Genomic DNA, 26,365 nt, shown 5'->3' with positions numbered 1-26,365 from the left:
CAGCCGACGCATCGTGCAAATTTAGGACTGATCACTGCAGTTCCGTAAGGCCCAAAACGAGCCTCAATGACCTTCGTATATAGGGACCGAATGCCGGTACAAGTAGCGCCGCTAGTGGCTGAATTTGTCCCTATCTACGAGACTTGCACTCACGTTGATGAGTCGTCTGGCGATTATTTGTCATCATTTTTCGGCAAAAACAAATATTTATACAAAAAAAAATCCCCCCACCCGGTGTAAGAAAAGTGAAGGCTAATTGATCCGCTATCAGTTGTTACAATAGTTTGAGAAATACCGAGTAAACAGTTATTTACTGTACCACGCTAGTGGAGTATCTTTGGCACGCAGCCTTTCCGCCATCTTGTGTTATTTTTTTTAAGTTCCGTACAAACAAAACTCGTAAACGTATGAGATAAACATGTAAAAAGCTGACTTTATTTTCAATTATAAGTAAATATTTACGCGCAATGTCAGCGAAAAAATTAACGTGCGGTTTTCAGAAAGTGCAATTACGTATTTTTAGAAGAAAAAGTATTTCTAAAAGTACAAAATTATGCACAAGTTTTCCTGTCTTGAATATACACGTATGAAAAGATTGAGGTTATAATAATTCTCAGCGTATTTTTCGTATGGAATTAAATGAGAAAAACACTGGTCCAAAATAGCTCAAGAAAAAAAAAACAAATAAATAATACAAATTACTATGATATTATTATTGCGGTAAGTTTAGAACCTTGATTTATCGTCATTGAATTTTTACGTTACTTACGAAATAAGGTTCTAGTCAGCTTTTTACATCTCCATCCCATGTGTTTACGAGTTCCGCTAGCACGGAATTTAAATTAAAAAAAAAAAAAAAAACAGAAAAAAAAGAAGAGATAGCGCGAAACAGGCGATTCAAAACGATTGGTTAATTTCGCGCCACGGCGTAGCCGCGTAAGTTTATAATTGTCTGTAGTCATTGGCGTAGACTGTAGAAAGTATCCGTCGGTATGTGCAAATAAAATCGATTTTTCGGTGTCGTCGATATCAGCCCGAGGTCCTCTATAATTCCAGCGTCAGGAAAGGAAGTGCTTCTCAAGATGCATGCGGCACGCGGGGTGTCGAAACGAGGCTAAAATGGAAGAGGGAAGGAAAGAAAAAAAAAAAAAAACTGAAAAAAAGTAAGAAATAAAGGGGAAGGGACGGAGGAAGGGAAGAGGATGAAAGGGCCTTCCTTCCCCGTCGCGACACTCTACTATTCCCCGAGTTTCGGTTCCCAGGTGGGTGTCCCGCGGGTATCTACGTCATCTCCGGACGTCCTTATAGTCGCGGAGGGGGGTGGAGGTAGGGCGGGTGTGTTACCTCGCCCCGATAGCGCCGGATGATACGACGGAGATGGCATATGGGCCTGCATACTAACCACAGCGGCACGGCGCGACGGTAAATCTTAGCGAATTATCCGATCTCGGATGAGGGGGAGGCAAAGCGGCAAGGGACGGAGGGATGGAGGGATGAAGGGGCGGAGGAGAGAAGTTGGAGGGCTTTCTTCTCCGGAGCTGGAAACCTCGCCGTACTAGCCGGAGCTCTGTTGGGCCCTAATGAAATCATACCTACAAGGGCCGGGGGACGAAGGTCGCACCCTTCTGGATACTAAATCCTATCTATCCCGGTCGACTTGGGAACGGGGAAGAGCCGTGATTCGCCCTGTGCGTAGGCATGCATATACGCTCCGTGATCGCAGATCATCGCCTTTGCCGCGAAAGGGTTTTCGAGTTTCCTTTTTTCAGAACAATATGTCTCTTGCGGTTAAATCGTTGGGGCTTGAAAATTTCACCTTATCTTCCGCGTGTTGCGTCTATATTATATACATACATGTATGTACACTTGGGAATTACATTCGCATATTCGTTGAAATTTGCATTATTTTTGTTGTTGTTCTTGTTCTTGTTGTTATACAGGTGTACTGTAAGAAATTGCACGGTATCTACGAAACCTTCGTAATAAATTCGCAGAATTATTCATTTCTGAGTCAAGTGAAAATGTATTTGAGTGTTTTTGTTCATAATTCGCGTATAGAAACAGGGCTGTTAAGCTATTTTTTTGTGTTTGAGATACGTGGACTTCGATATTTGGAGATATATATATATCAACATCGAAATCGACCAGGGCATCTCCTTAAGACTGAATACTGAAACTTACGAAATTCTGGTTTCACATGCACCGTTTCAAAAACAAAACAAAACATTCGAAATAATCGATCGATCGATTAATTTTTACCGATTCAATCGAGCCGTGTTCGATTATTTTTTTATTTTTTTTTTTTTTTTTGTACTCGATTAATCGATGCATCGATTATTTTTATTTTTACTTAATAGGCGTAGTTAGAATCTGTTAAATTGTTATCGTACTAACGTATCGAGTCGTACGAAAAAAACGTTTTAGCCGTGTCACTGCGGCAGTCATTAAATTAATTATCATATTTTCCGACATAGGTATATTAATGTAAAATGTAAATCGTAATTCGACAATGAGGTATTATTGTACATTGTATAGAAAGAGACACGCCGTGCGATCGTCTAACAGTCGAGAGAAAATCGGCTTACCGCGACGAATACAGGCGTGTGTGTATGTGTGTATTATATGTATACATAAAGCGAGACTCAAGGTACATATACATATAAAACGATTTAGCTGCCGACTAAAGTGAATTTCCACGTTATACGTAGCCGCTGTAATACATACATTGCTCCAGGATCCTCCTGAATCCTCGTTTGAATGACGAAATCTTAAGCTCCGACAGACACAACGTATACTATCCGTATGTGCAGACACAACGATATCGGCTTACGTTGTCATCTTCAATGCGTTTCTACACTTGCAATTGACGATTAAAAAGTTTCAACAATTAACCGTCCGCCTCGTCTTGTTCGTGAGAATTTTCCATCTAGTCGAGTGCCGGACGAATCAGACGCGGATCAACTAATCCGTCGGTGAGAGCGTCTAAGTGATCTCAAAGATAATTGGAAACCGTTGTATACGTACAATGTACACAGTATAAACATATGTATACATGTATATACAGGGAGTAAGGTGGTGTAAGTAAATCTTCAAATTTATGTGTACGTTACGTATATATATATATATATATATATATATATATGTGGGGAATTCCATGCGAACCCAACCGGCGTCTGATTCTCGCCATTTCTGATTTTGTTTAAAAATTTTTAGCAATTATCCCAACTCTGAAACGGTAACCTAAAATTAAACAGATTTTTTTATTCAACTGGTTCAATTATTTACAAATATTGACAGTGATTTCGAAAAGGACATTTTTTCAAATTCTCCAATAACTGTACTTTCCGTTCCAAAGGTTTCAAGATCAGCCCGTGACGGGAAGATTTTTTTCAATTTTTTTTTTTTTTTGGTCAGTTTCAACTGCGAAAATTCCCGAAAAATTCTCAAAAACTTTTATTTTTCAATACTTATAAATAATTAACCAATTGAATAAAAAATCTGAAAGAAAAAAAAATTCAGGGTACTGTTTCAGCGTTGGAAAAGTTGCAAGACCAATTTTCAAAAATGATCAAGTTCGGACGTCGGTTCGGGTTCCCATGGAATTCCCCATATGCACAAATATATATAGCCTATAGACGTGGCACGGAAGGCAAAACGTGATAGAGACGCGTAGAAGCTGTGCTCTTACAAGTATGTGTGTCTTACACACACACACACACATATATATATATATATATATATATATATATATATATATATATATACACAACCATACAAGACCTGCAGGCGCTAATAATTCGCACGACTGTTTAGCAAATGCAAGCGGACCCCGAGTCACGTCGTGCACATCTGCACCATCCTCTGCATAATTTTGGGATTAGAATCGGGCTTATGAATTTAATTCCCAGCTGAGTTTACGGCATGCAGTAGGATGCAAAGGGGGGGGGGGGGGGGTCTTCCTTCCCCCGTAATCTGCAGTAGCTGGTACTCCACCCCCGAAATCTTGATATTACACTTTGCGCGGCTTTCGTGAGTTCGCGAGGCACGAAAATCGCGAATTACAACGTACAGCGGTTGCGTTTCTAATGCGGCACTAACGCGTTTTAAATTGTATTCCGAATTGACGTTTAATAGGGTACGTTTTTTTTTTTTTTTTTTTTTTTTTAACGTTGGAATAAATACGCGTAGCTAATCGTTGTAGTAAAGGTATTAAAAATTGAACATTCTTCACAGTTTGTATTTGTGGTTTTTAATTTTTTTTCTTTTGTTTCACATGGATCGATGAAAGATTTTTGCGAGTAAAAATTACTCCGGTTTGAATTTTCAATATACTTCTTGCCTATCAAACTTTGGTTTTGACGAATTTTATTCTTATTAATTTTGACACGTTCTTAATATGAGGTTCGTTGGCCGAAAATCTGTAATTTTTGTTTACCTTATATTTCGAGTTTTAATCGTATGTTGGGTATTTATTAAAATGTTATATTCGTAAGCTACGAAGATCTCTCTTTAAAAATACAAAAATAAGGAATGTTGAAACGATGAAGAAGAAACTTGGAATGCTTTCTTTCAATTCGTTTAAAATTGATTATAAATCTAGTAAATTTGTTCGATTTAACTCTACGATCATCGCGTTTTTTTTTTTATTCCATATGTTGGCATCTTTAAATGTTGTTTTACAACATTTTTGTCGGTATTGATTACGATAAATGGCAGTGTCGAATTAATACCTACAGAAAATAAAATGTATATGTTGCAGTGAATTTGTAGAAAATATAGTCTTCCGAATACAACGAATCAGCGATTTTTAACAATTTTAAAACAATTTGAAACGAAGATCTATTTTTGTGTTTTTGAAGGTTTCTTCGATCAAACTTAAAAATATAATAATTTTACAAGTATTCAGATAACGTGCGACGTCCTTCTAATAAAATTGATAGACTATTGATTTCCGGCGACAAACTTTCGCAATTGTATTTCGAAAAAAATCGTTAAAATTTTTTCACTCTTCAAAAAATTCTGAATTATTCAGTGGCGTAACTTGAAGCAAAGAAATCAAACTTTGACGAAACTTCAAGTTCCGATAGAGCAAAGTTCCGAAACATCAAGTTTCGACGGAGTAAACTTCCGAAGATTAAAATACACACACACAGCGTAGATTAATCAGCGAGTGGGTGTAAAAGACGAAAAAAACCAAAAATCAGAATGACAAGTGTTCCGAACGTAAAAATATCGAAAATCCAAAACAAAGAAAGATCAAATTTGTGAAATTTTACTTTCAGTTTACTTTAAGTTTCGCATGGAAAAAAATTTGAAACTTGGCGCTTTCGAAAATCTTTGAATTGAGAATTTCAACCCCTCCCCTCATCATCCCCTTTCCTTCGCCGGAAATTCTCTCGGAGCTGCGTTCGACGATCCTTCCTTCTCTCCCGGACCCTCAATCCCACCGACTCTGTAAGGGTCAACGTTGAATGTGTTACACGCATAGCCAAGCATAAAATTGAAGTGAAAAGTAGAAAGGCGGAAGTTGGTGAAACACAAGCGGATACGTCGCTGACGTGAAAGATCACCAAGAGCCTAGACGCGTCTGTTCCACCTTGGAGGAGAGAGAGAAAGAGAGAGGGAGAGGGAGAGAGGGAGCAGGTGGGCAAATGAAGTTAGTCTGATTAGGGAATTGTCTGATTAGCCTAGCGACCCCCGTCTTCGTCGCATCTGGAGATCCGCCCCCCTTTTCTACCCTCACCCGCCGCAAGTTGCGGATTGACTTCACAAGCTCAGCGAGCAAATCTGATCCTCTCCACTCTCCTACGAAAGCCGGATTGAGTTCTCGAACATACATATACCTGCCTCGTATGTACGTTGAGCTAAAATTAGTTTCACGTCAGTCTATCTGCCCGGCCGTAATATACCTGTAACGTCACGTATGAGAAGCCAGGCAAGAAGATCATGCGACCGAATATACGTGGCACACCCGGATCATCTGTCTTGAAGGATCCCTGACTGCACCGAGAGAAATTTTTAGTTCCGGTTACCGCTCGGTCCTTGACTATTTTCATCTTTTACCACGATCGAAAAATATAGTTCTCGGTAGAAAATGAAAATTAGTTTTCTACCTGTTACCGGAATGTCTATAATATACGTAAACTAGAGCGGTCCTTAAAAAGGTCGTTTTTTAACTTCGACCATCTCGCCCCCCGAATCAGCTCCAAATGGTTCATAAAATAATTCCCTAATTTTTCAAATTTGATTTCTCCACTTCCACGTATTTCGATGAAATTTGATACAGGCAAGTTTCTTAGGTCGCTAATTACGAATCTGAACTTGAAATTTCAAAATTCAAAATGGTGGATTTAACACGGCAATATCAAGTGACTTTTGCGATGTTAGTCCACCACGTTGGATCCTCCGTTTAGAATTTCGAAATTTCGAGCTCGGATTCGCAATCAGCGACCCAAAAAAACCTGTTTGTATCAAACCCCGTCGTATTTCATTAAATGAGGAATTCAAACCCTTTGTCGAGACGGGTAAAAGTTGAGATAAAGATCTGAAAAAATTATGGAACTATTTTTGAATAATTCGGAACCGTTTTGTTGAGCAAGACAGTCGAAATTCAAAAACGATCTTTTCAAGGATAATCCTAACATATATTCTTACCTTCAAGATACGAATATCCTGAAGGTGGTAAAATCATCTGCGGTATAAATCGTGTACCGTAACTTTATTTACAGTGTTAAGATAAAAGCTGAGCGAGACGAGAAAGAAAGAGAGAGAGAGAGGGAGAGAGTGAGAGAAAGAGAAAGAGGCGCAACTTTGGGAATAGGTTGAAAAGTTCGACGAGGCAGGTATACGGGAATATGATCCGCCTATGAATAACAAATGAGAAGAAACGCGATGAAGCTGCCGCCGCTGCTGCCGCTCGAGTATTTTCGCAAGTTCCATTTTTGGACAGCTTTTACTATAGGTATACACTATTGCGCAGGTATGTATACGTAGGTATACACGCGTAACCTGGAGGTTACTACTCGTGTAGGCAGCGGACGAGATGAGAACGGTTAAAAATTTAGGCAAAGAGGCGGCGGAGGCAGCCGGCTAGTTTATACGGAAGTTTACACGGCGGCCCGATTTCACATCCTAACCAGCTCCTCTTCTCACCCCCCTGAAGAACAACCCTTATAACCGCACGAATATGGAATTTCAAATTTCTACATTGTCCGAAGGTTTGTTTCGGCAGGAGGGTTAAAAACGCCTCGGAATCTTCGTGCGTCGATTTTTATTTTTTACGCGAGTTTAATCGTTTATTGTGATTAGAGTTGATCAACGAATGTGATATCATACTTGGAGCGAATTTTTTAGGAGAGATTTAAAATGCATGAAAATAGACGAGATCGAGATCAAGTTAATGATTTTCGGATTGGATGTAAAATCGTAGGAAGTCACAATCATATTTTAACGCACAAATTACCGAGAACGCGTTAATTCGTCGGAAATCACTCGGGGAAGTAGAAATCAACGAAAGCGCATGCCGAGTTAAAATTGAGTAGAATATTAATGAATTCAAACAATTTGAGACTTGAAACGATTTCGACGATTTTCACCACTTCTCGAACGATTACTTCAGATGTTCGTGATTGCAATTTCAAATGATTCTTAATAATTTCGGTAATCCCGATTGATTCGACGTTGTTTCAACGAGCATTTGAGTTACTCAACGTTTCATTCGTTTACAATTCGACTTCGTGCGAACTGCCAAATTCACGACTGTAAATTCTTTATTGGATAATGAATTCCTCGAGTAAACGGATCGTCGAAAGAATTTCCTCTCAAGTTCGCATATTTTTTGGTATCTATACATTATGTGGCAACTCGTAGATGTGCAAAACAACGCGATACAAGCCTTAACGTAGAAGCAGAGATAACGAGAATGAAAACGGCAACAGTTCTCATTGCGCGAAACGTTTTGAATCTTATCTACGCGTCCATTGTTTGTCGGTTGAGGAGGCATAACGCTTCTTCTCGCCTGCACCGCCCACACAACTCAACTCCCTGCTGCAGCTTATAAATGTATAAGAAACGACAGAGAGAAACTTGACCGAAAACTTGGAGAAAACGCCCCCGGATCACAGCTCGAGATAAAACAGCTTGCGCAATTTCAACGGTGTATGTTACATTAGATACTTACGTCTGCATACATATACACTGGGAAAAATGTCATTTGCTACGGTGACTAGAAAAATTGAATAAAACAGGTATCGTTAAAAAAAAACTGTTTCAATATTGTTGGAATTACGAAAAACGAGGTACGCTCAACCATTTTGCGCTATCGTCGATCCTTTCTTGGTTGTTGCAACGCAGAATCAATTTCTGAGGTTTACTCTACTTTTTTAGTTAAACAAGGCTTTGACGTCAATTTATTCCTGCACGAGCATTAAATTTTCCCAACGGTTGCAAGAAAATATAGCAACAGCGATCGTAATGAGAAAGAATAGTAACGGATACTAGACTTTCCGGTAACAGCTATGAAACTAATTTTCATTTTGTACCTAGAACTGTATTTTTCGATTGTGGTAAAATATGAAAAAATAGTCAAGGACTGAGCGGTAACCGGAAGTAAAAATTTCTCTCAGTTTATATATATATATAAGGCGTGTAACTCAAGCGTGTAATTAGACCCTCCGGCGTAAACGCGAAATGCTTCCTCTTTGCATATCAGCATAATATTATCGTTCTTGGTAAGTGTCAGACAAAATTATCTCGAAATTTTTCCCTTCGAAAAATTAAACTATTCATTTTTATTTATTTTCATTTTTTTTTTAATCTCCACTTTTTGTTTTTAATATCGCATCGTTTTACCCCATACGAACGATAACAGTACGTTGAGGATTGTTCTAAAAATTTTTTTCCTAAAACACTTGACGATATCGAATTTTATTTAAAGAATGTCCTCCACCACCAACACTTCGTTCAGAGACGTGCTTGATCGTCAGTTTCATGAAATACGATTGATAAAATTTCGCTCCGATTATTCGGGGCAATTTACCGGATCGATGGATCGACGAATCCGGGTGAAAGCTCGCGGTAAAGAAACATTCCTGAACACTGGTTTAAAAAAAAAAAAAAAAAAAAAAAAAAAACTCTGTTTAAACACGTCGTTGAAACATACAACCTTTCTCCGTGGTTAAAAATCGCCAAGCAATTTTCTCTTTGTATTGCAGTACGTGCGGTTACAGAGAAACACGCGTACGGATATTAAATTATAGAGGCCGGATAGATTCAAAGGATGGTTTTTATTCGCGGGGCGAAAGATCCTCGAATCTTAAGCAATCCCTTGGATTGGGGTTGGATTGGGTTTCCGAGTAAACGTGAGTAAACCTTAAATACCTAAAAAGCGATTCTCAATGTTTTTGGAAACTCGCGCAAGGATTGGGTAAACATTTGCAACTCACTTCAGGAATTAGAGTTGGAGCGTCTTTCGTAACCGCGTTTATACACATATATAGTCGTGCCTGTATGTGCGTATATATGTATACATATACATACATCAACGCATCCGCCATGAGCAAACACACCGGAATTATATTTGTTCGTACGAAAGTGAATTTACTTACAGGTATGTGATATTTATGAAAAAGCTTTTTTACCCCGGCCCTAGAATTTTAATCATCCAAAAATTCATCCCCCGTGATTTGTTGTCGCTCGGTTTTTAACTTTTCTCTTGGCTCATATTCGATATCGATCGTCGTTGACGCGAAAGCTGAAAGTTTCATCAATAATTCTTAATCCGATATTTTTTTTACGGTTACGTTTAAATTTAATGAGTTTTCAATGACGCGATCAAGAATTTTGGTACGATATTTCCTCGCGAAATTCACGTCTGCGTCTCGTATACTGTATGCGATGGTAATGTATGAACTGCTGCAATTCTTTGCAAGATAAAAACAACAGCTGTGTAAACCGCTTCACCGTTACAAATAATGTAAATTTCACTCGGAAGAACAATATTCGTAAAACGAAAAAATAGCCTTTGCTTTTCTCCTTGGCATAACTCGAAATACGTTTGACGAGCGAGACGACAATTCGTGTCAGGAAACAAAATATCTCGGCATGACATAGCGTAGAACAACAAGAACAACGACGACGATAATAATCATAATAATAACGACAGGGTGAAAAATTTTTAGATACAAAAAAATTTCAGGAACAACCAAAAAAATTTATATTTATGGTCACTGAAGAATTAAACTGTCTTTACTAGGGTGGATTGTTTTTTTTTTTTTGTTTACTTTTGTTTTTTCTTACGCAACCTTCGAAAAAGTTAGTTTTCAGCCTAAAACGAAGCCTTGTGAAACCGGAACTCGGTAGGAAAATTGTAAAAGGTGTCTCATCCGGTTTGTATTTTTCAAACACTCTAACCGAAATATCTCGCAAGGTCATACAATTTGGAAAAATGTTTTTCGTTTCATTTTGTAGATAATCCAATTTTCTATAAAAATTTTTAAAAAAGTCAAGGCTACTATACGCCTGTATGTTCATATTGTATTAGATACGAACGTTTAAAGTTGAGTGCACTGAATAAATGCATGAAGATGCTTGTTGCCTTGTAAATTTTTTTTTCCCAGTAGTGTTCCAAGCTGATACAAGTAATGTCACGTATTAGTCTGAATGTTTTTTAAACAACATTTTATTATCTAGAAAATTTAACCAAGAACAGCTTCCTGAATTGTATGGCTTTCGAGATATTTCGGTTAGAGTGTTTGAAAAATTCAAACCGGATGCGGCACCTTTTAGAATTCTGCTACCGAGTTCCGGTTTCACGAGGCTTCGTTTTAGGCTGAAAAATAACTTTTCCAAAGGCACGCAAGTCGGAAAAACAAAATTTAAAACAAAGAACCACCCCAGTCTTTACTTTGCAACTTAAAAAATGTTGGTCAGTTTTGTAACTGAAACATATTCTCTGGTGTGTATTAGAATAATTAACAACATCGATGCCACAATGAATTGATATTGAGGCCTTGTTTAGCTGATTAAAAAAGAGAAGAAAAATTTACCAAACCAAGGTGACAGATTTAACGTTTTAGCAAAAACGAGCAACCGTAGTGCCGAAAATTATAATCACACTAAATAGTTATTCGTGGAATATTTAAACCTATGCATTCATCCTGTAAAAAACTTTCCGGTGACTATAAAAAAAATTAAAAATTTTTCCAAAGTGTAACGACGCGTGTCATAACACCGATGAAACAACGTGCTTCTATAATTAATGAATGACAAATTCAAGGATCCGTGGTACTCGATTATGCCTATAATATGACACGAGTGGTTGGCTCCGAAATTATGTGTATAAAAGGTTTAACGGATCCTTTGTCGCAGGTTTGAAAGGGTCGGATGTAAAATCTAATTAAGAAAAGCTCAGTTTGTGTATATACGTTCACGATATTGTCGGTTGATCGTGTCTATTGTCGGAACGGAGCGAGAGACGACAGTCCTGATTAACTTTAACAAAATAACAATCGAGTCCTTCGCCCTCCAGGTTTCGGTGTGTGAAATTTGCAGCTCGGCCCAATTGTACCTACACAAGGCGGTTTTCCAGTCAACGCGGATCCGTTGTAATTTTCTCGACAAAAGATTTACCGATTCCCCGTCGCGCTTTTGTGTCTTTTATAAATTCATATTATTTATGAAAACTGCAACCGGCTCTCGACGAGATCGAAGTTCACTGAATTCTATTCCGGAAGGTGAGTCGGGGGCGGGGTTGAAGTTCCGAATTCGAAGAGTTCGATACTTGAAGCAAAGAAATCAGAATTTTACGAAACAACGAAGTTTCGAATGGTCGGAATCTCGGAAAATTCAAGTTACGATAGAGCAAAGTTTCGAAAAGTAAAGTTCCGATGAGGCAAAATTCCAAAAATTAAAATATACTCGCACAGCGTAGTTTAATCAACGAGTGGGTGTAAAAAATTAGAAAAATCGAAAATCAGAATAACCAGGATTACAAAAATAAAATATCGAAAATCCATAACAAAGGAAGATCAAAATGGTGATATTTCATCAAATCGGAAATTCACAGAGCTCAAAATTTTTGATCATTTGGAATATTCATGTTTCAGATTTTTAAATTTTCTCATTTTCGCACTTTCGGAACTTTGATCTTTCGTCAAAGTTTCATTCATTCAAGTTTCGCCACCGAAAAATTCGGAATTTGCTACATTCGGAGATTTTTAAATTCCGAATTTCGAACCCACTCCATAAATTGAAATTTTTGTAAATTTGAATAATACGACACATATTGTGTCACTTTATTCTTCCAACTTATTTATAGAATCGTCAGTATCGATGAAATCCTGCAGCATTTTCAAGCCTTGCAGATAAAAACATTTATTTGCATTTCAAATATTTATTTCATTTCATACGTCACTTCCTTCAGTCTGAGATCGTAACTTGTCAGTTTCGACGTTTATAATATCGGGCAAAAGAATTTCTTCCGTCTATCTGCAAACGTATCCACGTATAAAATGTCAATCGATGTCGGTCACATGTAATATGAAGACCAGACATTGGCTCGCCACACCTGTCACATCGACTCTCAATCTAGTAACAATACAATTGTTTTCAACAAAACCGTAACGAAACCGACGAAAAAAGCAACACAGCGAAACCGATGACGGACGGTGAAACAGAAATATCGCTACGTTTTTCCCCAACGAGTTCGAGCTGATTGACTGTTCGTGATTATTCGTTCCCTGAATTTGTTTGTTTCTTTTTTTTTTTTTTCCCCTTTTAAACATTTCTCTGCTCAGTTTAAATCGTCAAATATGTCGGTAAAAAAAAAAAAAAAAAAAAAAAAAAAACAAACAAACAACAAACAAAAAAAAAAAAAACAACAAACAAACAAACAAAATTCAAACAACTTTTCGCAATCCCTCGACACGTTTTACCGTGGGTATGTATGTACATTGCGAATGCTTGACAAAGATTGCCGGAAAGTTAAGAAATTCCTGCTCAGGGACTTAACGGAGTAAATTATACCTAATGGGACGTAATTGAATTAATTGCCAGTAGAGGTGGTACACACACTCGCATCCGAATACACATATATATATATGAGTGTGTGTGTATATGTATGTATAGAGACGGAGGATTTGTACACGCGTTGCCACCCCAGTACTCACCTAAATCTTCGCAGAAGCCTCCTCTGCACTCGCAGTTTTCTCCAAAGTTTAACAAGTTTCTAAGATAAGGTGCTTAGTTCGTCTCGCAAAATTGGAGAAAATACAAATTTCCTCCTTGTATACATTATATACATACCTATGTATACGTACAGTGTACACGCATAAATTTATTATTATATATAATTACGTTTAACGCGGTGTATCAATTATTTATTTATTTATTTTGCGAGAAAGAAAGAGAGAGAGAGAGGGGGGGGGAATTGTTTCAATTACACTGAGAAAAATTTCATTAGTTACACTAACTAGAAAAATCGAGTAAAACAGGTATCGTTAAAAAAAACTGTTTCAATATTGTTGGAATTACGAAAAACGAGGTACGCCTAACCATTTTGCGCTATTGTCGATCCTTTTTTGGCAATTGCAACGCAAAATCAGTTCGTGAGGTTTACTCTACTTTTTTAGTTAAAGAAGGCTTCAACGTCAATTTATCGTTGCACAAGCATTAAATTTTCCCAACAGTTGCAAGAAAATATAGCAACAGTGATCGTAATGAGAAAGAATAGTAACGGATGCTAGACTTTCCGGTAACGGCTAGAAAACTAATTTTCATTTTCTACCTGGAACTATATTTTTCGATCGTGGTAAGAAATGAAAATAGTTGAGGACTGAGCGGTAACCGGAAATAAAAATTTCTTTCGGTGTACCTGATGAAATTTGTAACTAATTGTACCTTCACAAAATTTATTCTCATTGTAATATAAAAACAAGATATTTAAGTTTACACTGTAATTCTTTCTTCGTATTACAAGTATAAACAAATATTATTATTAACTGTAAAAATGTCACTCTGCATCTCGAATTTCTATTTTACACGCGGTTAGACACGTGTTAATAACAAAACTATCGAACGTAAAATTATCGTACGAATAAGTCTACGACGTTTTTCCTTATTTGTTGAATTTTCTTTCCTAATTTACTTCTCGTCGCATGTTTTCACGAGAAACGGGAAAACGTAGACGCTGTATAATGGATCGGTTATTATAGTGTTGTAAAGCTCACGGAGCGGGCGAACCGAAAGGCGTCGCATGCAGATTTGTTGTAATTACCGCTTGAATTCCAAGCTGTATTACGTCCGAATGAATTCGACAAATTACGCCCTCAATTTTTCGGCATAATTTTTCGTTTCCCCTCTCACGTCTTCTAAAAAGTTTGATAAAATAAAACCGTCTTGCGTTTCATAACTAAACTGTTCTGTTGTAAAAAATACTTTTGCAAATTTTCTGTAACGCAATATACCGTCGATATAATTATATACAACTTATCGAATTATTCTAATACGTAGAAATAAGTGGTCCAGACATTGCAAAAACATTAATTACATGACACCAGCACGCGTGTTAAGAAAGTCATGCGATATCGCGTGTTTGTGTGTGTGTAAATATTATGCGGAAGTATTCGCAAACAATTTAGAAATAAGATAAAAATTTCTCATACAATGTACGGCAATTAGAAGCGGATACGATATGCGGCGCGCATGTAACACGTTACAAAAACTATTTCGGTTCGATACAAAACGTATTAATTAATTCCAAGATGTACCTCGGGTTCAATTAAATACACAAAGTTTGAAAAAATTACTGGTGAAAACAATTAATGCCAGTGTAAAAAAACAAAAAAAAAAAAAATTCCGTCAACGCGAGAAGTTTTGCAAAATTATTTTGCGACGCAGCATGATTTTGCAGTGATAATAAAATTAAATTTCTTAGCATTCGGATAAACGCCAAGCTTCGTTCTGTTTCATATTTTTTGTTGTGTTTTGTTTGTTTTTCTATCTCTATCGCGCGTACCTAGTCAAGGCTCGATGGATCGGTAGTCGAAAGATACAAGTTGGAACGACGACAGCCGAGTTAGTCTCTTAACTTTAAGGGGGAGCGAAAAGAAAAAGGATACAGAGAAGAAAAAAGTTAGAAACGCAGCAGGAGGCTGATGGCCACTTGAGTCGCACCGAAGGCGAACCTCAGAATTGGTACTACTTTATTTTTCAGTTGCTACGGTGGTGGATGCTTGTGGTAAAAAAAAAAAAAAAAAAAAAAAAAAAAAAGTTTGAAAATTTGCCAAGAAAAGAAGCTCGAATACCGGGTATTTTATACGCACACATACGCACGATATTATCCCAAGGTTCACCAGCTCTGTCGAACGATTCGCGAGCTACGCGACAAAGAAAAAAAAAAAAACAAAAGTTGAAACAAAAAAAATAAAAATCGACAGGTGCGACGTAAATTATTTTTTGCAAACACTGCGAAAATTTGCCTTGCGCATAATTTGCGTCGAGTTGAATAAATTAATATGAATTACCGACTGAATGTATCATTTATTATCACCGGTGACAACAGTGAGGTGAATTTTTTTTTTTTTTTTTCTTTTTTTTTCGTTCCAAATCGAGACCAGATTTCTAACAAGTATCTTATAAATCCCTGCGACGACCGTTAAAAGACGCATTTCCTTCGTTTTTTTTTTTTTCTTTTTTATTCGCGAGGTGGGTGAATAGAAATTTTTTTCGTAAGAAAATAAACAATTCCGCGCATGTGCCTACATAAAATTTATGACTTCGATTTACGAGAGCATTCACTGATCGGTATAAACTACGAACGTCCTAGATGGAAAAATCGACTCAAGCAACAATTCCGATGGAATTGACAGACGTTATCCATCTATCACATATCAAACACATGCAAGCCGCGTGATTCAACCCTATGTAGTAGAAACAACTCATACACGCGTGATGATGATGATGATGATGATGATGATGATGATGGTGCCGAAGTCCCAGGGACAATAATTATTATCCTGACGATATTTGCTCACATGAAAATATATCAAGTGCTACAGCATAGATCGTACGCGTGCATGAAGTAAGTAAATCAGTGACTACTGAATTGATTCGAGGGTTCTTCTTTCCAACCCTTTGACGATCGGTTGCACAGCAGCGGCTCGTTAGCAGTGTTAGGTTTTTATTTTTTTTTTTTCTTCCCTCCTCCTTTTTTTTCACGACACAAATTGGCAGGCGCCGTTGATCAGCCACTTGATTCGTCGAATTGAAGGACGGTTCCACGTTTCGTTTCAACTCGCTGTTAATAAATAACGCATAGGTATAGAGGAAAAATTCCAAACGAGCGATTATTGTACGGAAATTTTTTACACGATATTTTGGAAAATTTTTAACTGAATAACACGTTCTTGTTCTTTGAAACAAGCCAAACGTTTCAAAAGACACAAGTTTCGAATAATCTCACACGTTTGGAATTTTCCAACAGCGTTCTTTTTGACGAATTGTATGGAAAGGAAAAGAAAAAAAAAAAAAAAAACAAAAAGAAAAAAAAATGAAACACGTTTTCTTTCGTCTTTCACGAGTGGATTACTATTGCCGATGTAATATTATTTATCGAATCATTAACTGCGACGTGTGTCGAGAGATTTTTCAAAATTCTCGCCGCTCGTTTTTCATTCAAAAACGATACACCGCGGAGTGTACAAAAAATGACAAAAAAAGAAACACTCCATGTAGGCGTGATAAATCACGGACAAGCCATGGATGCACGTGGTCTTACTCGAGTTATAGACATCTCGTCGTCACCGTGGAAATAAATCGTTTTTGCAATATGAATTCGTGGCAGACCTAATTTTTGTCCCTCTTATTTTTTTTTTTTCCCCCGCGTCACAACCGCGACGACTTTTTTCATCGTCGCGGTCTTTGTACGACTTTGAAATGAAAACCGATAAAAAGGAAAAATAAAAAAATTAAAAAAAAAAAATAAATAAAAAATTACGCTCATACACGTAAATGTGGAAAAATTTACGACACCGAAATCGAGACTCGCCTATGCCGACTCATTTGCGCACTTCCTGCTGAAATCTGGGACGGGGGAGAATTGAGGGCTGAAATTTATCGAAATGACGGAGCGACGACGCACCGTGGGTGAAAATTTTTCCTCCCTACCCGGACGAGCCGAGTGTAATTAACCAGCATCAGCTGAACGGGGAACGGTGGGCTTGTCAAAATATGATGTACGACCCCCGTCAATATTCAACGTTCTGACCCACCGTTTGTACTATCGACACCCGCAAACACAGTGCAGGCTTGATTCTTCCACGAGTCGATCTAGGCCATGATTAAATCAGTGCCGATTGACGATCAGCCCTAAAATGCTGCCACGCATGGATCGCTGGATTCAAACTGTATTCGCGGTACACGAAATATCCCAGTATTTTCATTACCAAGCTTTCGTTTTTACAGGGGTAAATAAAACGGGGGGGGGGGTTCGAAATTGTCTGTAACACGCAATTTGTCTATTGAATAAAATTTTCCAAAGTTCGATTATGGGGCAAACGTAAGGAGCCCTTTAAAAAAAACTCGTCGTTTTACGTCTCGGAAATGATTCGGAAGGATTCTAGTTAGCGAAATATTGACGAGATGATCTTTTCTCCGAGTATCATGTATTTGAAAAATGAGCGATTTATCCTAGCGAATTTCAATCTCGACGAATAAATATCCAAGCAATGATCGGTTCGTAAAAAAACAAAAATGAAACTGACAAGCGAGTTGTTTCCTGTGCTACTGTAATATATGCAATGCATTACGCAGAGGTTGAATAATAATTTTAATGAAAATACGTCCGTTTGAGATTAACTTTTAATCTCACCGCTCCACAAACTCCAAATGAAACCACGCAGTGCGGACGACTCGAGTTACACTCTCAACTCCGTCAGCGGTTCGAAGTTCAGCCATGCAGCGTTATTTATTTCCACATGCAGGATGGGAATATAATAATATACAGTCAGATGTGCAAATTAAGCTTATATTTTATTCGCCGTATGTATACGTATACCCGTAAATACACGGGTCAGCCGAGAACGTCGCCGACCGCAAATTCCGCGACATTTATTTTTCATTTCATTTCTTTTTTTCCCTTCATTTTGCGTATAATATGCCTAAATTTTATCATCCATGCCACGATTTCATCTCGCTCCAATTTTTCCTCCTATTGTAGCGGAATAGTTGAATAACGTAGGATGAAATTCGCACGAGTATGAGAATTCAGGAGGTTCAGGTGCTGTCTTGATTGTTATTTTTTCCACGTCTTTCGTTACAAAGCGGTCGCGAATTCGTAAACATATGTTTACCCCCCCCCCCCCCCCCCCCCCCCCCATCCATCCTCGAGAAAAGAACACCTGCCCTTTTTTTTACACACCTTATATACCTATTTACTTTCATTCTCCAGTTGCGAATATCATCTTCCCTTGTTCAAGAGGCACGAATTTTAGATCGGTACGAGACGTGCAAGCTCGCTGCTGCACCGCGTCTTCCCCACGGATTTACGGTGGCTGAATCTTGGACGTATCGTCTGAGTCTTTCCCTCGAGTGTGTTCCGGAGTCGGTAAATTCGTCGCGCGGTGTGATCAGGTCTGCCACCCTAAACGATGGTATTCCGATAGTTCCGCGATTCTTGCGAATCGGATAGAAAGAGATCGAGACAGAGAGAGAGAGATAAAAAGGGGTGGAGTTTGACGGGTCAGCCGTTGGAGCTGGTTGGTGGAACTTTAAAGATAGGCTATCTACGTCGAAAAGGTGGTCACAGCCTTTGGTCAAATATTTGACTCGTTTTTTGTCTTAATCGTGCAGGGCGATGTTGACACGGCCGGATTCTAAGGTCCAAAGAGCTTTCCACTATGGCTTAAAGCGCGAGGCGACTTGTTTCGGACGATGGTCGCCGACGGAGTAAAGAAAAAAAAAAAAAAAAAGGTATAAGAAGAGTGATAGAAAGAGGGGAGGAAAAAAAGTTTCAACCGCGAAAGCTCGCATTGGGTAACAAAATACGATGCACGGAATATTTAGGCTCGGTATGAGTCACGGTGTGAATCGTGATTCTAAAGCGTGACTGGAGAGCGTCAAATTTACTCTCCTCTATCTTCTATCATCGAGAGCTGATACCAGCCCTACAGACTCCGATTGTGAATGCCTCGCCTATGCATAGGACCAGACCATGCGTGTTCGTCTGTCCAGATAACGAACAATCAACAAGCGACAATCTGTCGACTGTCCTGCGCAACGGGCGACCAGCAATTCCATCAGAAACAGTACCGACTGACCGAGTATAACGTCAGGCACATATATACGGAGTGAATTGGTAACAACTGAACGGTTTAATGCGCATGCGCTGCAATCTGAGAGCGATAGCAATTGTTTTGTCGGGGTGACCAACGTTTTTCAGGTTATATAAATCGCGGCGAACCGTCATCTGTACTTCAGAATGTTGGTAGCCGTGACGAAACAATTTCTCGTGCTCTCGAGTTTTAGCGCATGCGCATTGAACCGTTCAGTCGTTAGCAATTCGCTCTGTACGTAAAGTAAAATGCACAAATGCCTTAACCTTCTTACGAATTATGCGACAATGCATCCCATTTTCTCACGTCATCTTCTGCATCGTCGATCGTTGTCACATAATCCGTATGAAATTGTACTCGCATTTTGTTTCGGACCGAAAACAAGTTAGCCAGAAGATCAAGTCATTCATGCGTCTTACTGTAGGTACCTAAATTTGAAAAAAGAAAAATTTTCAGCACTCCCAATGTGGCAAAATGAGACGAAGTAACGCGTGGGTTTATTCTCACCGAAGACCGAAAACAGCTGATGGGGGTTGCTAAACGGCGATAAGAGTATCTCGGTTTCACGGTTAATCTGGACTGCTAATATTATCAGTCAATTCGCATCCACACGCTTCGTCAAATCGACGAGACTATGATTCAGCCTGCAGTTCCCCAGTGGATTTGCAAGCTGAATACCGACCAGGTCTAGGACTTCGTGAAGTACATTGCACTTGTGCACTGTTCCGCTCGTATCATAGACGGCATCAGTCCGGTATGACACATAGACTGCCTTCGGGTTGGTGTATGGAAACGCAATTCCCCATGCGGCGCATTGTTGCCTTCATGTTTACGTGCTTGTGTGTGTTTGTAGGATGCGGTTATACAAGGATTGTCGGCTCGCATCGGTCAGTTTCAATTCCGGAATACAACCTTCAAACTGATAGTCACTGATCCCTAAATTAGAACCAGCTGAAACGCGTAAACGGGTCTTTTTGAAACGTGTGAATTGTTTCGAGGCATGGACTGAACTGGTCCACGTGGTTCTCGATCGGATGAAAAACCAAGTTGGTGTCTGGTGAACATTATAAAAGGACACGTGAATTATCATCTGATTTTCTGGATACATTGATGCATCTTTTTTTAAATTCCACTAGATACACTAACCTCGTTTTTCATTGGAGCAAGAACCGTAAGAATTGATGTCCAGGAAGAAGGTATCCATAAGCGATTTTGCAGTTTGCCCAACCGCTAACTCGACTTTGGTGTAAAAACCCCGCAACTTTTGAAACTCTTACTTCGAGCTGAATGGCTATTGAATTAAAATTGATAAACTTCCATCCTGTTCTCACTTTTTCATGAAATATTCAGGTGCAGTTGCATAATTATTCTATATCAAACGATAATTCCTACCAAAAACCAGTGAGGAAAGAAGGACGCACCGTGTACCGCGTATATAAATCTGCTTAGGTGTCTGGGAGAAAAGTCCTCTTGAGAGAAAGTACGGATGCCCTGATTAATGGTGTCTCCAAAGCCTCTTGTGGCGAGCTTTTGATCCAGCTTGCTTGAAACAGTCGGAGTACAAGAAGGTCGAAAAATTTTTGGATTCGGATCTTCCTCGGGATAAGAGTAAGACGAGTGAGGATGAGGCTGACATTTGCAGCGCGGAGCGGCGGTGTGACGTAAATCAGTATGTCAGCTTTAAGGTCCCCTTCTCTATCTCATCAACCCTCCTCTTCTCAGGAGCGAGCGGTTTTCCTCTTGAGAAGCACGAGATAATATTGAGATCTTGCGAAAACGTTCGCCCCTCTATATCTCTCTCTCTCTCTCTCTCTCTCTCTCTCGCTGTCTCGCCTCTCCCCTTATCTTACGGAGCTTTCGCCAGGTGTGTAGACTAATTTGCTACGGATCAATCTTACGTGGGTATAATTGAACATGCGCGTATATACGTGTATGTATACATATAATACGTAATTTCGAAGGTGTGAAAATTTTTTCGTCAAAATTTAACCGGTGTTTCGAAATTTCAGCGCAATTAAATTCCTCGGATAAACATTACAAGTGAAAATCTCACGGATACTTTGTGACTTGTAAAGTAGCGATACTCAGAAACTGAATTCGAGGTAAGATCTTCGAGGAGAAACCGGCGGGTAGTTGAAGCGAGCGAAGATGAAGTAGGTACTACTCCGAATACAAGAGGCCAGAGGGAAATTCTCTTTAGAGACGTTTTCAGCCCCTCAGGGAATACCAAATTATTTTATTTAGGAGCTAACGAAGTGGAAAAACAATAGACAGCTCGGTTGTTAAGCGTGCCTAGCTCTCTGCCCTCTTCGTTTGGTATTTTGACTTTCCCTTAATTTCACTCAGGTATTCACGGTCGGGTTTGTTACGCAAGGAACTGGAGCTCGGCTTCGTCGCTACACGATTTTTACCAAAAATCTTCTTCATGTGCGTTTAGATTAGTTTAGTCACTAGCGTGCCTGACTTCCGGCAAAATCTACCGGCTCTCAATTTTTTGTAAGCTATTAACAATTTTTCGACTCTACGATCAGATTAAATCGAACGTTTTGAAAGATTCACCATAGAAATGAGAAGAACACAAAATCTAAGACCGACTTTTAACTACGTTGTTAGTTGAGTTTCCGAGGAATGGATTTTAGGAGGCTCAAGTTAGTAACGTCAAGGTGATTGAAACGTCAGGAATAAAATCATTCCCGTTTATCATGGTCTACAAAATTTCAGACGCTCCTAGAGGCGTGAAGTAACGATGTCCTCTAAACATGCATTGTTGCAGTAACGTAACTAACTTCATCCTCACAGAATTTCACATGACTAAAATTGAGAACAATTCTCATTAGACTCACAAACGCGCAGGCAACTATGCATTATTCAGTTTGCAGATTTAGCAATAATAATTGTGACACGCGTCCTTGACTACTTCCTGCCCTCTTCGCTCCGCGGGCAAAGGCGAACAAGGAGAGAAACATCATGACGAAGCATCGTGAGGATATCGTACGCGTGGATGCAGGTCAGAGAACGGACACAGTACGCTTCAGCCGTCCAGGTTTATAAAAGATAGAAAACGGTACAACAAATGCCTCCGTGATAAGCGAATTTGCTACGCGTGCGCGATTACTCGTTGACCCCACCACGGTGTCAAAGTTCACACCGACACGCGCCGTGGGGTTTTGTTAGCTCTAGCGTAATGCGATTGCAGTGAAACAACAGCGATTCCAGCAATTCCCTGACTCAACACACCGCACTGCACAGTGCGAAACGTCGTCGGCTGGCAAACCCGTGCACAATGCATAACGAAAATCCACCGAGTGCAGATAAATTCATTCAGCTGTTTCCGATAAAGGTTCTACAGGTGTTACAATATGAAATAAACCTGTTTTTTAGACCACCGTTGAGAGTATCTACCGGCCTTCAAACACTGCCAACGAATCTCGTTACATCAAAGCTACCACGCCACTGCAACGTACCAAAAGCCAAACGTACCTCCACGTTTCGCGTCAAATTGCATTAACACACCAATGTGAAGTTGGAAAAGACGGAGAGCGGCTTGAAAAGCGACTATAACGCGATGTACGAGTCACGGCTGAGCGAGATGACTCTAATGGGTCCGAGATACACCGCGTGTGACGTAGATACATACACTGTATCTCGAGCTTCCGGCAAGGTTTATAGTCAGATAAAAATTGACTGTAATGGGACTAATGCGCACGTGGGTTGCAATGGTGTTCAAGTGGTGTCGTTAAATGGCGAAAAAAAAAAAACACGAGCGGGTCGTGCAATCCTCCGGTCTGTTCATTCAGGCGGATATATGGTAGACAAGCCGTACGGTGGAAGCAAGTCGTCTATTCGATGACGAATAGACGATCATCGACGTCGTGAAGGCTCTTTGAACACCGCGACTGGTGAGGTGTGGGTTCACGCTTCGTCTTACGTCACGGCCGGTTGAAAACCCGAGCGACATTCTTCATTCTACGAACTCGTTTTCACCCATTCATGTATGTCTACAAATCCCAGCTTCCCTATTTGCGAGGCGTTATAAGGTATACCTGTACATGCGACGACTCTACGACGCAGAACGAAGCTGTTTCTGGTGGTGAGTCGGGATATTTTTCGCATCGAGAAACGCGATCGTGTTTCAACGCTCCGTGCGGTTTCCCACCCGTTAATACATCCACGGGCAAGATTACAGCTTAACGAGTACTATCCGCACCGTTTCAGAAACGGGACAAGACTGCAGTTAATGTTATGCTCTGGAAAACAGAGATGCATTTCTTAAGAAGAAAGTCTATTCAATTTCATTACCCTAGACTCGTATCATCCAGTGGTAAGTTAAACCGTATCTATAATTCTTGACTCGAAACTGGTTTGTTTTACGAAACACATTTTGGCGATTAAATTAAAATTGAGGCGTCGATCTCCTTTACGCTTTTCAAAACACACGAGAAGATGCTAATCGTTGGTAGTAGGTATAATAAACTGTTTACAGTCCGCTCAAATGACACTATAACACACTGAGACGGCGCCGCAGGTCCTGTTTATGCACAACAAATTATAACCACTCGTTTATATCGAGTGAGACAGGTTTAACCGCATTGCAACTCCGCAACCACCTCCACGAATAACGCGTGCAAGAGAATCGAGTCAGGTGACCGTGGAGGCAGCGATTTCCCAACAGTTATGGTTGTTTGTCGGGACAAATTGGAAGTCGTTAAATTCAATTTTCATTTACTTCCATTTTTTTATGTCGACTTAAGAGATTCTTAGAACCATAAATGTAACGAAGGATATCGCCTCTCGTTGCATCCTACGTAAGTCATCCGATCTTCAACGCTTCTTCGTCTAAGAGAGCACGCCTCTGACGGCTACGTAGACGGGACTAGCTGGAGGACGATAACGGAGCAGAAAGCTACTCGTAAATTATTTCCGAACAAACGAGGGAAGTCGATCCCCCAGTGCAACGCTCTGTGACCCGTCTATGGTTACGGCACTGTGTCATCTCTCATCCCATAGTCTTGTGGGATATTACGGCATTGTGGCAGGCTCGCATATTCAGAAACAATACAGTCTACTCCCCAAGCAGAGATCCAGCGTATCCTGCTTTCAGCCTGTCCGGTAATTGAGACACTTGCGATTCAACTTGACGGCATCTCTTTACCCGGAAATGTCGTTAGCTAACGTTATTTCAAACCTGATCTGACCGAGGGTATATACGAAGAGTTAGTTTTGCCCGACCACACCGGTTCTAAAATTTCGATCATCCCATAAGGGCGAATGAACGAGGTTGAAGTTAGTAACGTTATCGTAATGAAACATTAGAGAAAAAATCACTGTTTTCTTGTTTTCACAGTGTTTTTCAATGAATTAAGACTGCAAAATATGAGTATGTTTTGTTTTATTACAATTACACTAAATTTCGAACAATTCTAAAATCAGGGAATAACGGTTTTTCATCACCATGAATCTTTACGGTAACGTCACTAACTTCAACGTGATATTAACGAATGAAATGTTTAACACTAGAACTACCGGGGTAAAATGCAACATAAAGTACAAGCTTTCAAATGAAATTGTAAGACCAGTCTAATAAGACAAAAATAAAATTCACTACATTACTGCTTTAGGTATTGTTGTAAATGTCATTACATGATTGGGAAAAAAACGAAAGTTCAACATGAAGTAGAATTTTTAAAATAAAATTGTAAGATAAGTAATTTTTACTGGTATGATAGTTCCAATGTTAAGTACCCAGTCACTGGTCGTCCTGTCCTTTTTACAATTAATATCTGGAAACTACGACGTTTAGTAAGTACGTGTCGCTAAACTACTACGCTTACATCATTCCTATATTTGTCGGCATTGAGGAGCTTTTAAACACGATGAATCACAGTGAATCACGAGGGGAGTCAATTGACGCACGTGATGTTGAAGCTCTGATGATATGGATAAAAAAAATGTCACCTTTTATCCGAAACTGGTCCCTTTCGCTTACGATTTATTACCTTCGATACTCAGGCTATTAATGCGGAGCTAATTGAGAACCCCGTCTGCGCGTGACTGTCATCGCGATTAAGAACCAATTGGCAAGGTCTTCCGGTGTCGCTTACCCCACTGCGTATTATCGTAACTTGGGCACGGATAGAGACGCGCTGCGTAGCCGCAAACCGTTGCGAAATTATAACAGGATATATATTATACCGTCTACGTATACCTGTACACTTGGCCTGAGATCAACGCGATCAACACGAACCGCGAAGCGAGGATCGAGACACCCAGTCAGACGGGATCAGGATCTTTGTCCTTACGCCCTTGAAATTTCTACGAACCAGAGACGCCGAGGGGCTTCAACCCCGATGAAAACGAGTCCTTCTTCTTCTTCTTCTTCTTCTTCTCCTTCTTATTCTCTTTCATCGCCGGGCCGAGAAAATGAGTCGTGCAAAGAAAAGTAAAAGAGAATAAAAAAAAAAGTAATAGTTCTTCAATGGTTGCCATTAAGTGTTACCTCCTCGGAGCATTCAGTGAAACACTTTTTTCATTTCGGTACCAGCGACGTAATGAGCAAGAGTCCGAATAGTCGGCAAAACTGTTCAGATACTTGCCAAACTTTTTTTCCTCTTTTTCAACACCTCGCCGAGCTATTAAATACATAATATACATCGGTGTATTATGACGTGGTGTCCAGTAAAAAATCCGTAACAAATTCAAGGAGATTTCTAGGACATTTTCAGATTATTCAAGGACATTAAAAATATATTTCCAGGACACAAGAAAATTCAAAGATAGTTTTCAGGACTTTTGAAGGACAAGCAAAATTCAAGGGCATTTCCAGAACCACTGGCGAGCATATAATGAGTTGCACAGGGTGTCATCGGTCCTCCGATTGCATAATTTCACACCCCAAAAACAATTCAGCGAATTATCGAAATACGCAGAACATCGCCGGAAGTTTGCGTAGCTGTGACAGAGGGAATTGCCAATTATACTACAACAAACCAACCGACCGACCGACCGACCGATCGACCTTCATCACGCGTACTACTTAT

At 39.5% G+C, this 26,365-nt stretch overlaps 1 protein-coding gene across 1 annotated transcript in view; it reads right to left on the bottom strand.

Annotated features, from left to right (window-relative positions):
• The window catches only part of LOC107218408 (extracellular serine/threonine protein CG31145), a 48,355-nt gene that overhangs the window by 18,160 nt on the left and 3,830 nt on the right, over nt 1–26,365 (bottom strand). The gene's annotated exons all lie outside the window — the stretch shown is intronic.

The sequence above is a fragment of the Neodiprion lecontei genome, chromosome 2 (assembly GCF_021901455.1).
Source record: "Neodiprion lecontei isolate iyNeoLeco1 chromosome 2, iyNeoLeco1.1, whole genome shotgun sequence".
NCBI classification, from domain to species: domain Eukaryota; kingdom Metazoa; phylum Arthropoda; class Insecta; order Hymenoptera; family Diprionidae; genus Neodiprion; species Neodiprion lecontei.
This window is presented reverse-complemented; position numbering and strand designations above follow the sequence as displayed.